At 39.1% G+C, this 10976-nt stretch overlaps 1 pseudogene; it reads right to left on the bottom strand.

Annotated features, from left to right (window-relative positions):
* Positions 1–3675: 3675 nt before the first annotated feature.
* LOC123815429 lies at positions 3676–3785 on the bottom strand (annotated as a pseudogene).
* Positions 3786–10976: the final 7191 nt, after the last annotated feature.

Genomic DNA, 10976 nt, shown 5'->3' with positions numbered 1-10976 from the left:
AATAAACTCTCATTTAACATCCTATTCCCAAATAGGACATTCTAGACTAATTAAATAATTATGTTTTCTAACAAAATTTTACCCTAGGATAAATAACATAAGCATTTTAATATATTTAAGTTTAAACACCCTCAAAAATGTTGTTCTGTCAGAATATACATTCAAAGGATGAGAAACAAAATAAAAATAATACATCACAAAAATATTTACATTAAGCATGCCAGAAAGAGAATTATGACGTGTGCTATAAAAGGGATTCATGCAAATAGAAAAGCAAAAAAGTTCATAATTCTGAAAGTTAAATATGGATATAACTTCAAAAGACCCAGACAGAGCACAGAGCTCATAATATTGAAAACAAAAATGACTAATAAGTATAAACAGATTTAACCTCAGGGGTAATCAAAGAAATTTGAATATAAAATCAATGTGATATAGTTTGTCAAATAAATTAGCAAAGTTTATAAAAAACAACAACCTTCTGGGGAAATTATGATGAAACAAATATTCTCACTCATAGTTAATGGAGTTAGAAATCAGCAAAAATTGGGGAGTTTTGCAACCTGGCAAAATATATCAAGAACCTTAAAATTATTCACACCCTTTGACCAAGTATTTGCATTTTGGGGAATTTTTCTGAGGACATTGAATTAATTTCCTAGAGTTCCTATTGCCTAAAAGTACCATAAAATGGCAAGTTACATCACCAGTCTAATCCACAGAAATGGATTGTCTCACAGTTCTGGAAGCTAGAAGTCTAGGTCAAGGTGTGGGTAGGGTTGGTTACTTCTAAGGGAGAATCTGTTCCATGCTCTCTCCTTGCTTCTGGTGGTTTGCTGTCCATCTCTGGCATTCTTTGCTTGTGAATGCACCACTCCAAATTCTGCCTTCATCTTCACACAGTATTGCACCTGTGTGTGGGTCTGTCTCTATGTACCAAACCCTCATTTTTATAAGAATGAAATCATACTGGATTAGGGTCCACCCTAATTGGGTCTCATCTTCATGCCATCATCTGTAAAGACACTATTTCTAAATAAAACCATATTTATAGAAACTGAGAATTAGGACTTCAGCATCTTTTGTGGATATACAATTCAACCCATAACATAGTCCAAAATTTTAAAAAAACATTTTTTAGCATAAAACCAGTCATCATAATGTTATTTGCTATTGCAAAATATTATGAATAATATAACATGTGAAATAAATTAATTATACTACACTAAATATAGTGAAATTTGTATGGGCATGAAAATAATGTTATAAAGAATTTTCAAAATAAGGATGGGTAGAATGTATGCTATAATTTAAATAAGAAAATACATAAAATCATTAAGTACTATGATCTCAACAATATAAAATGCATAAAAAGATTTTTATGGGCAAAGGAAATGCATTAAAATTTTCACAATGACTGTGAGAGTCATAAAGGTATGAAAATTGTTAATTTTTATTTTAAATTTTTATATCTTTAAGTTTCCACCATGAGCCTATATTTCTTTAATAGAAAAAAATTGATTCTAAAAATGCCCATGGTACACTTAAAGATTACAAGACTGGGCATTCCTCCACTCAGTAGAGCTCATTAGCCCACTGCCATGAGATTTTTGATTTAACAGGTTAGTTTTCAGGATGGAGAAAATTGATTAGAAACATAAGTTCAGCTTCCTATGTCTTAGAGAAATTTTGTATTAACAATCAGAAGACATGGAATTTGATAAACAAGCATATAGTGATTTCTGAAGACCTGTTTCAATTCCACCTAGCAGTTTAGCAAGCCACTTGCCCTTTCTGAACTTCAGTTTATCCAAATATATGTGAAATGGAAAGAACCATGCACAATATCAATTCTGGAGAACACCCTGGGTTTCAAGCTGAGTCTATACCTTTCTCCTTTCCAGGTACCTTATGACTCATGAATGTTCGAACCCTAGCCACACCAAAGCTGATTATTCCTGCTTATTCTTCTACCTAGAACCTCTTCCTTAAATATCAAACCCAGTTCCTACTCCCTTCCAATGATTTCTTCTGTGCTGCTGGGACTCTAACTATTCAATGTCAAGTTTCCCTACTTGTTTCAGTTCCTTGGCTTTCAAGACACTATTTTTTCCAGAAAGTTTATAATTGTTTCATGCTTCTATTATGGAATTGTGAAATTAGAGCACTTAGTTTTGGAATGATTTCTAAAAAGATAATTTATGCAGATAAATATTACTTCATTCTTCTTTTAAAGAGTATTATTTTTAATAATTAATAATATTAACTATAATATACATAGTATAATAATATATCATTTTAATAATGTGTACAAATGCAGTTGGGCCCAGAATTTTGCACTTGTTTTTAACACTCCCTCAGGTCAAAGATTCTTAGGTATCTTTCTAAAAATACATATTTTATTGATTAGGCTTTACAATTGTCCCATCTTTTTCCCCCTTCATTCCCCTCTGCTCTGTACCCCACCTCCCACCATAATTCCCCCACATTAGTTCATGTCCATGGGTCATATATATAAGTTCTTTGGCTTCTCCATTTCCTGTACTATTCTTAACCTCCCCTGTCTATTTTGTACCTACCATTATGCTACTTATTCTCTGTATCTTTTCCCGCATTCTGCCCCCACCCCCACTGATAACCCTCCATGTGATCTCTATTTCTAGTTGTTTGCTTAGTTTGTTTCTGTTTTTTTTTTAAGACTTGGTTATTGATAGTTCTCAGTTTGTTGTCATTTTACTGTTGGTATTTTTTATCTTCTTTTTCTTAGGTAGGTTCCTTTAACAGTTCATATAATAAGGGCTTGGCAATAATGAACTCCTTTAACTTGACCTTATCTGGGAAGCACTTTATCTGCCCTGCCATTCTAAATGATAGCTTTGCTGGATGGAGTAATTTTGGATGTAGGTCTTGGCCTTTTATGACTTTGAATACTTCTTTCCAGCTCCTTCTTGCCTGTAAGGTCTCTTTTGAGAAATCAGTTGATAGTCTTATGGAAACTCCTTCCTAGTTAACTGTCTCCTTTTCTCTCTCTGCTTTTTTAAAAAAAATTTTAAAGATTTTATTTATTTATTTTTAGAGAGGGAAGGGAGGGAGAAAGAGAGAGAGAGAAAAACATCAATGTGCAGTTGCTGGGGGCCGTGGCCTGCAACCCAGGTATGTGGCCTGACTGGGACTTGAACCTGCAACACTTCGGTTCACAGCCCGCACTCAATCCACTGAGCTACGCCAGCCAGGGCTTCTTTCTGCCTTTAAGATTCTCTCCATATCTTTAATCTTGGGTAATGTAATTATGATGTGCCTTGGTATGTGTTTCCTTGGGTTCAACTTTTTTGGGACTCTGAGCTTCCTAGAATTCTTGGAAGCCTACTTCCTTTGCCAGATTAGGGAAGTTCTCCTTCATTGTGTTTTCAAATAAGTTTTCAATTTCTTGCTCTTCCTCTTCTCCTTCTGGCACCCCTATGATGTGGATGTTGGAACATTTAAAGTTGTCCTGGAGGTTTCTAAGTCTCTCCTCAATTTTTTTGAATTCCTGTTTCTTCATTCTGTTCTGGTCGAATGTTTATTTCTTCTTTCTGCTCCAAACTGTTGACTTGAGTCCTGGTTTACTTCCCTTCATTGTTGTTTTCCTCTACATTTTCCTTTTCTTTTTGCTTTTCATTGCCTTCACTTTTTCCTCTATTTTGCAACCATATTCAACCATTTCTGTGAGCATCCTGATTACCAGTGTTTTAAACTGATAAGAACAGATACTACACTTGATCTTAGCCAAAAGGTCGAGAAGTGATGATTGATTACCAGTGTTTTGAACTGTGCATCTGATAGATTGGCTATCTCTTCATCGCCTAGTTGTATTTTTTCTGGAGCTTTGATGTGTTCTTTCATTTGGGCCATGTATTTTTGCCTTGGTAGGCCTGTTACATAAGTAAGAGGTGGAACCTTAGGTATTACCAAGGAGGGACCACCCTCCTGCATTGTGGCATTGTATGTGGGGGAGGGGTTTGAGAGGGAACAATGCTGCTTGTTTGGCTCTTAGACATTTTTCAGTCACTTCCTCCACTACCCACAAGCAGATTGGGCCCTTCTGGTGCTGATTTTTGGGTGGGTGGGTTTGTGTACATTCTAGGACCCTGTGGGTCTCTCCAACAAACTCTCCTGTGAGGCTGTGAGTTTCTCCTGCCACCTCAACCCCCACAGGTTTTTTGAGTCAGAGGTTTTGAGGCTTTATTTCCTAGCACTGGAACCCTGGGTTGCACAGTCTGTCTTGCTCCCCAGTTGTTCCTCTAGGTTTATCTGCACACAAATGTGGGACAGTCCAGTCTTCTAGCCACTGCCTCACCTGCCCTGGTCCTCTAGCTGCCACCTTGCCTCCAGTCCTTTGGACCCTGGATGCCCCTCTTCACCCCTTCTATGGGTCTGGATGAATATTTCTTCTTTAACTCCTTGGTCGTCGGACTTCCATACAGTTCGATTTTCTGGCAGTTCTCATTGTTTTTTATTTTATTTTTAAATGTATTGTTGTCTTTCTTTTGGTTGTGCGAGGAGGCAAAGCGTATCTGCCTATGCCTCCATCTTGGCTGGAAGTCCAGATTCTCAATAGAGGGCTATTTAGCTGCCTGTTGTATTTACCATTTGTATCAGAAAATAATTACCATTTGGCATCACCATTGTCTAAAGAAAAAAGCTTCTGTTAAATGAGAAGTTACTTCATGAGCTGATTGTCTTGATTCATTTAACAATTCAGGTCCTGAAGTAGGAGTTACAAGTTGTAGAATTGTTCATCACAGTACAGGATGAGTCATTTGAAATCTTCTGGGAATTCTGTAGGCAGAAGGTAAGGAAGAGAGAGAAAGAACTGGAGGGTGAGGGGAAGAAGAGAGGAGGCAGTGAGTTTTGGGGAGAGAGGGCCAGGGAATAGTTCCAGGTATGGGTGACTTTCCTTTGGAAAGCAAGAAAGCCTATTAAAGGTTAAATCCTTGTTGTGTGATCTCTTGGTGAAATTCCAGCTTGGTTGGTATAACATCTACTGCATGAAAAAATGCTCTGTGGTGGGTGATTTCTGTGCTATATTTTGTTTGTTAATATGTATTTGTGTTTTAAGTGATAAAAAGCTTGACATTCATTCCACACTGAAGCAACAAGGAACCCCAGAGTTGGAGGGGACCATGAGATTATAAGTATTATAAACACCCTGAAATAGAAATATGTGGGAAGACCACAGCCTAGATAGCTGGGGACAGCAGACTATAGTGCCTGGGTCTCAGAGGTTATGAAGGCTCCAGCAGACCTCTGGATTATACAAGAGCATGATGAGGTTCTCCTGCTTGTAGGAGGAGACCCTAGAATGCCTCTCTGCCCATTCTCCTTTCTGCAGCTGTCCTACCAGCTGTCTCCAGGGCCTCTTTCAAGAGGGAGGAAGCAAAGCCTTCAACCTACACATTTTAAAGGACATTTTTTTTCTTTTTAATTGAGGAAAGGTTACACAATGCAAATGAACAATGGGTCTCATTTCCAGCCTCCCCCGGAAAGGGACTGCTTCTTGATTGGCACAGGAAGGAACTTGAGTCTGGGCTTTTCAGAAGCCAGGGCTAGAATGAGGAGTTCAGCTTGAGGAATGTCACAGGAGATGAAAGCCAAAACTGTTTTCCAAGCACAGTCCAAAACTTTCCTTTAAAACCTCTATGGGACTTAGCATTTTAGGGGATGAACAAGGCAGGTTTGAGGTCACTCAAAGAAACATGAGCCATCTGAGCATTTCAGCCACTGGACTTACATTTAGAAGAAGGGAAAGGGAATAAACATGGAGCACTTGCTGTGTGATAGGCTCTGTGATAGCCACTTCACAAGCACTGTCGCATTTAATGCTTTTTAACAATGTCCCTACACAGCACATAGTATTATCCCACTATATAGATGACAGATCAAGGCTCAGAAAAGTGACTATTCTATGCCACGTGGCCAGATGTGTGACAAACACTACTGAAGTGGCTTGCAAGTAATCTGTTTGGGGAGATGATCTGGTTGGTAGCTGTAGATAGGGAACATCAACATCATTGCAGAAAGTTCTATCAAGCAGTGCCCTTTCTTCTAGACAGAATGGAAGAGGTGGAAATAGCTCCAGGCAAGAGAAGAAGGTGTTTGTAAGAGATTGGGTAGGAGGGAAGCAGAACATCACAGGGCTCCAGGAATGGGTGGAGCTCCCCAGATTAGGATCCCCAAAGAGCAGATATGGGGAGTTCAAACCCAGCTGCAGAGTAGATGATCTCTCTCAAAAACTCAAGGATGGACAGGTTGGAAAACATTAGGTGGATGATGCAGCTCAGTGGGCAGGGCTGAGACAGACTTTAGACCATGCTTGCATCTTAAAGGTAGTCACAGGGGACATGACTCAGCTGGATAAGGGATTCATATGGCTGAGTCACCACTAACATAATAGGGCAAAGCTGTACAGATAGAAGCTGACAATAAAAACCTTTAGCCCATTTTGTTCACATGCAGAATGCACATGTATATGGTGTGTGTGTGTGTGTGTGTGTGTGTGTGTGTGTGTGTGTGTTGGGGACCATTAAGCATGCCTCAGTCCTTGACAGAGCATCTTTTCTTGTACATCCCAGATTCCAGTTTGAACCCTCCTTTGAGTACCTCAGTTTGGAAATGGAATCCTAAAGATGTTTCAACCTCCCAGCACCTCTTTCTCTCCCCTTCATCTGTGAGGATTCCTTTTAAACTTATGCCTGCTCTGAGCTTTCTCCTCATGGGATTAGGAGATGAGTTGGCTTGGTCTGTAATACAGCTTTCTCTTCAATTGCATGTTGGAAATGTCTGTCCAGCTCAGTCATAATTATGCACACTAGTCTGGGCCAAACAGAAAAAAAACTAAGTGATGGAAAGGACTCGCATGCCTGCCAGGTCGGTATTCACTCAGCAATAATTGCAGTAGAAATGCCTCCATCAGCTCAGTCTCTTTACCATCAGAATCATCTCCTGAGATATCTCTAAGAAGCAGTTAACCACCATCGATGTTAGCATTGCCCTCCAGATATACTTGTAAATAGAATACTTATACAAGATGCTTTTTGGAGGAAGAGAGTCTCTGTTAAAAGTCTTGCATTCTCTGTGCTCATGTTGGAGATTTGCAATACACTAAACAAAGGCTCTGAGAAATCCTGCAGTAAGGAAACCTTTTTAGTTCTGTTTAAGCCAGAATTTCCCAAGTTAGTTTGTAAAGTTTTCCTTTCTTTCTCCTCTCCTCTCCTCTCCTCTCCTCTCCTCTCCTCTCCTCTCCTCTCCTCTCCTCTCCTCTCCTCTCCTCTCCTCTCCTCTCCTCTCCTCTCCTCCCTTCTCCTCTCCTCTCCTTTCCTTCCTTCCCCCTCCCCCTTGAAGCATGTGTGGAATAAAGCTTTACTGAACATGTATTGGGAAACACTAGCATGATGCAACTGAATCATGACATGGGGTGGAGGAGGGGTGTGTGTGGGTGTGTCTTCCACTTACAGGGAACCAGAAACAATGCTGTGTATTTGGAGGAGGTCGTGATTTTCATGGGCCTGCCTTTGAAGTCTGGGAATAACCCTTATAACTTTGTGATCCTTCTTTTAATCCACTGCCCAAGTTTTACTTGTTGAACATAAATTCTGCATAGCCTTTTATTTATTAGTTCAGTTTCAAATGCTACCAACTCCATGATCATTGCAGGCAAAAAGTTTCCTTCTTATGAAATCTTCAGAGATATATTGTCTGTTACTATACTTTGATAAAACTTATGGTGAACTGACATGGTTTGCCACTACTTTTAGTTTCTTACCATCTCTTACTTGATATATTATCAAGTACTCCCAATTTACCTCTCTTTCACACAGTGTTACCACAGCTCTCCCCTGCTGACAAATATTATCATGGAAAAAGATTCTCCCACTTGTACTATATCATCACTTCCCACTGCCAACAGATAAACGATTTCTCTGAAATCATTTAAGCCTGTGACCTCAGCTATGCCTTTGCCAGTTCTGTTTCTTCCTCTTAATATGTCCCTTTTGTCACTCATCTATCAAATACCTAGTTATCCTTTAAGACTCAGTCCAATGACTCCTGATGAATATTCCTTAGTATTTGCAGAAAAAGTTATCTGTTCCCTCTTCTGTATTCCCCTTGCATTTTTAGTTGTCTACACTTTCAGCATTTTGCTCTTAAGGTAAAATGGAAATCATTGGAAAGATGCCTGTACCAAAGAGAATTTTGAAAAACCTGTTTCAACTCCACCTTCCATATCTTCTAGCCTTCTTTGATAAACTTCTACTATTGTCTTTATCTACAACTACTGTATACATGATGCTCTAAACATCAGGAGATGTATGTTATATAATTTTCCCTTCAATCCTTAAGACAAAGACAAATAATTTATCCCCATTCTACAGATGGTTTTCTTCAAGGTTGTCTGGCTTCAGAATCTATGCCTCTACTGTAAGGCTCTGCCTCTGGGATATGTGATGAGCTATATTCTGTATCACTCAGCACCCTCCATGTTCATATAATGGTTATATTTTATCCTCAGATATACCTTTCTTGACAATATTAGTTATTCACATTTACACCAGAAAAGGTAAGTTTTATTTGCCCAAGGTCATATCATAGGTTGACAAGAGACTAAAATCCTCTGTTCTTTCCAGCGTATCACATAGTCTCAGATTTCTATCATTCAGGAGACAAAAGCCTGGGGTTTAGAATAGAGACTAGGAAGCTCTATTGTACCATTAGTCATAAAAGCAGACTTAGGAGTCATATTTAAGGGTGCAATGATTAACCATAAGAACATACAGGAGAAAGAGAAACATGCTAAAGAACAGCACAAGAGCACAAACAACAAATACAAACAAATCAGTCTTTTTCTTCCACTAGTAAATTTCAAGGAAAAGAGAGGAAAAGAGGAAGGAGAGAGAAAGAAAGAAAAGGAGGAGACATGGAAAGAAATGATTTGCATAGAAGAGAATTAAGAAATATATCAATAATTGCAATGTATGTATCTTATTTCAATCTTGATTTTTCTTTAAAAATATAGAAAAGTCAGTGAAAAGGAGATCATGTTAAATCTGAATACTGATCAAGCATTTGATAAGATTTCATCAAATTACAATAAATTATTGATTTTTAGGCATGATAATGCGATTATATTGAAAAAGGAAGCTCTAGTTTTATAGAGATAAATATTAGATTATTTATTGATACCAGGACAGATACCTTAGATGTTCTTTTTTTTTAAGATTTATTTATTTATTTTTAGAGAGGGAAGGGAGGGAGAAGAGAGAGAGAGAGAGAGAGAGAGAGAGAGAGAGAGAGAGAAACATCAATGTGCAGCTGCTGGGGGCCATGGCCTGCAACCCAGGCATGTGCCCTGGCTGGGAATCTAACCTGTGATGCTTTGGTTCACAGCCCGCGCTCAATCCACTGAGCTACGCCAGCCAGGGCTGATAGTCTTTAAAATAATCTGGGAGAAGGGTCAATGGGTAAGCATGTAAATAAATCTAGGTTGGCTGGAGTCTATAATGACTAAATCTAGATGATGGGTATTTAGGATTCACTTTATTATTCTCCCTAAATGCAAAATTTATAATTAAAAACATTAAAAGTAAGTGATTAGGCAGATATGCCCATTTCAAGAGTAGAAGGATTGATAGATATTTTGAATGTTTTTATATCCATAAATTAAGATATCAAAAAACAAAACACATCTGTGAGCCAGATTCTTGTGTCAGTTGCCAGGTTCTTGTTCGACCATTCAGAAGAAGTTTGCTCATTTGGAAATAAATTGCAAGGGGGGAGGGAATTATAGCATTTTTCATTGTGCTCTCTCTTTTATTCTCATAGCAGCTTTTCTTTTGAGAGTAGATTTAGATTTACCCCTTGATTTATTCTAATATTTGAATTTCTGGCCTAGGAACAGTTTTGGGGTTTATATCAAGTGATCAGTGTAAAAGACCCCAGGAGAGAACCCATGTTTGCCAAAGTGCCATTGTTGTGATAAAATTAAGAGTTTCCATGGTAATTCTCTCCACTCTGCCCCTGGTTGGTCCTAGATGAAGGCTGAGATTCCCCAACAGGCAGATTTTCCAAGTGAGATGAAGATAACATGAGCTGGGCCCTGGGAGGGACTGATTAGATTTGCTTCAGAAAGAGGAAAGTCACCTAAACGGCCAATCCCAAAAGTAAACCAAAGTCAAGTTTCATTGGGGTCAAGGTTGAGGTGTAAGGAGGCTTATTGCAAGGGTGGGGAGCAGTGGTAGAGAGATTTGGATCTTAGAAGAGTTTTCTTCATTCTGTCAATGTCATGCTCATCCAAGGAGGCCTATTTAGGGTGTGGTAGGGTTGTCAAACAGGTGCAAGGCCTTGCAGAGGGAGAGTCTGGGCTGAGAGACCATGATTTTTTTCCTGGGTTACATTTCCCTAAACATAAAGGGTGAAAATCAAGGACAAGTACAGGTGAAAGGTAATCAGGCCTTCCTTAGGCAATGTATAGGAATCTGGCATCAAAGGGCTTATATGGCTGTCTGGGTATGTGTTCTCTCTCTAACCCCAACATATGCTGATTGCCATATACAGAGTGTAACTATTTCTGAGGCTCACTTTCCTGGTGGGCAGAAACATACTGAAATCTTCCTAAATTGTGTCTCCATTGGGCTAGGATAGCACAGGTTTGAGGAGGATGGTGGCAGTAGTCAGTGCCCACAGCTGTGCTGGGAAGGGTTGGAGCAATCATGGTGAGCAATTTTTCCAGCTGCTGCTTTTCTGGCCCATAGGAAAATGCAAGACAGCCTAGCCTAGAAGATGAGGTATGGCTTCTTTGGCAGCCCAGTTTAGAACTGAGCCTGAAGGTAATGCTCTGGGCCAACAGCCATTGACCTTATGGCCTGGGCTTCCCTGAGTCAGGAGCTTCAGGTTCTGCAATATACACTCCACACTCTACACTGTTTACTTATCTGATGGAG

Source organism: Phyllostomus hastatus, unplaced genomic scaffold (genome assembly GCF_019186645.2).
Source record: "Phyllostomus hastatus isolate PE091 unplaced genomic scaffold, TTU_PhHast_1.1 phas_contig_17, whole genome shotgun sequence".
Taxonomy (NCBI): domain Eukaryota; kingdom Metazoa; phylum Chordata; class Mammalia; order Chiroptera; family Phyllostomidae; genus Phyllostomus; species Phyllostomus hastatus.
This window is presented reverse-complemented; position numbering and strand designations above follow the sequence as displayed.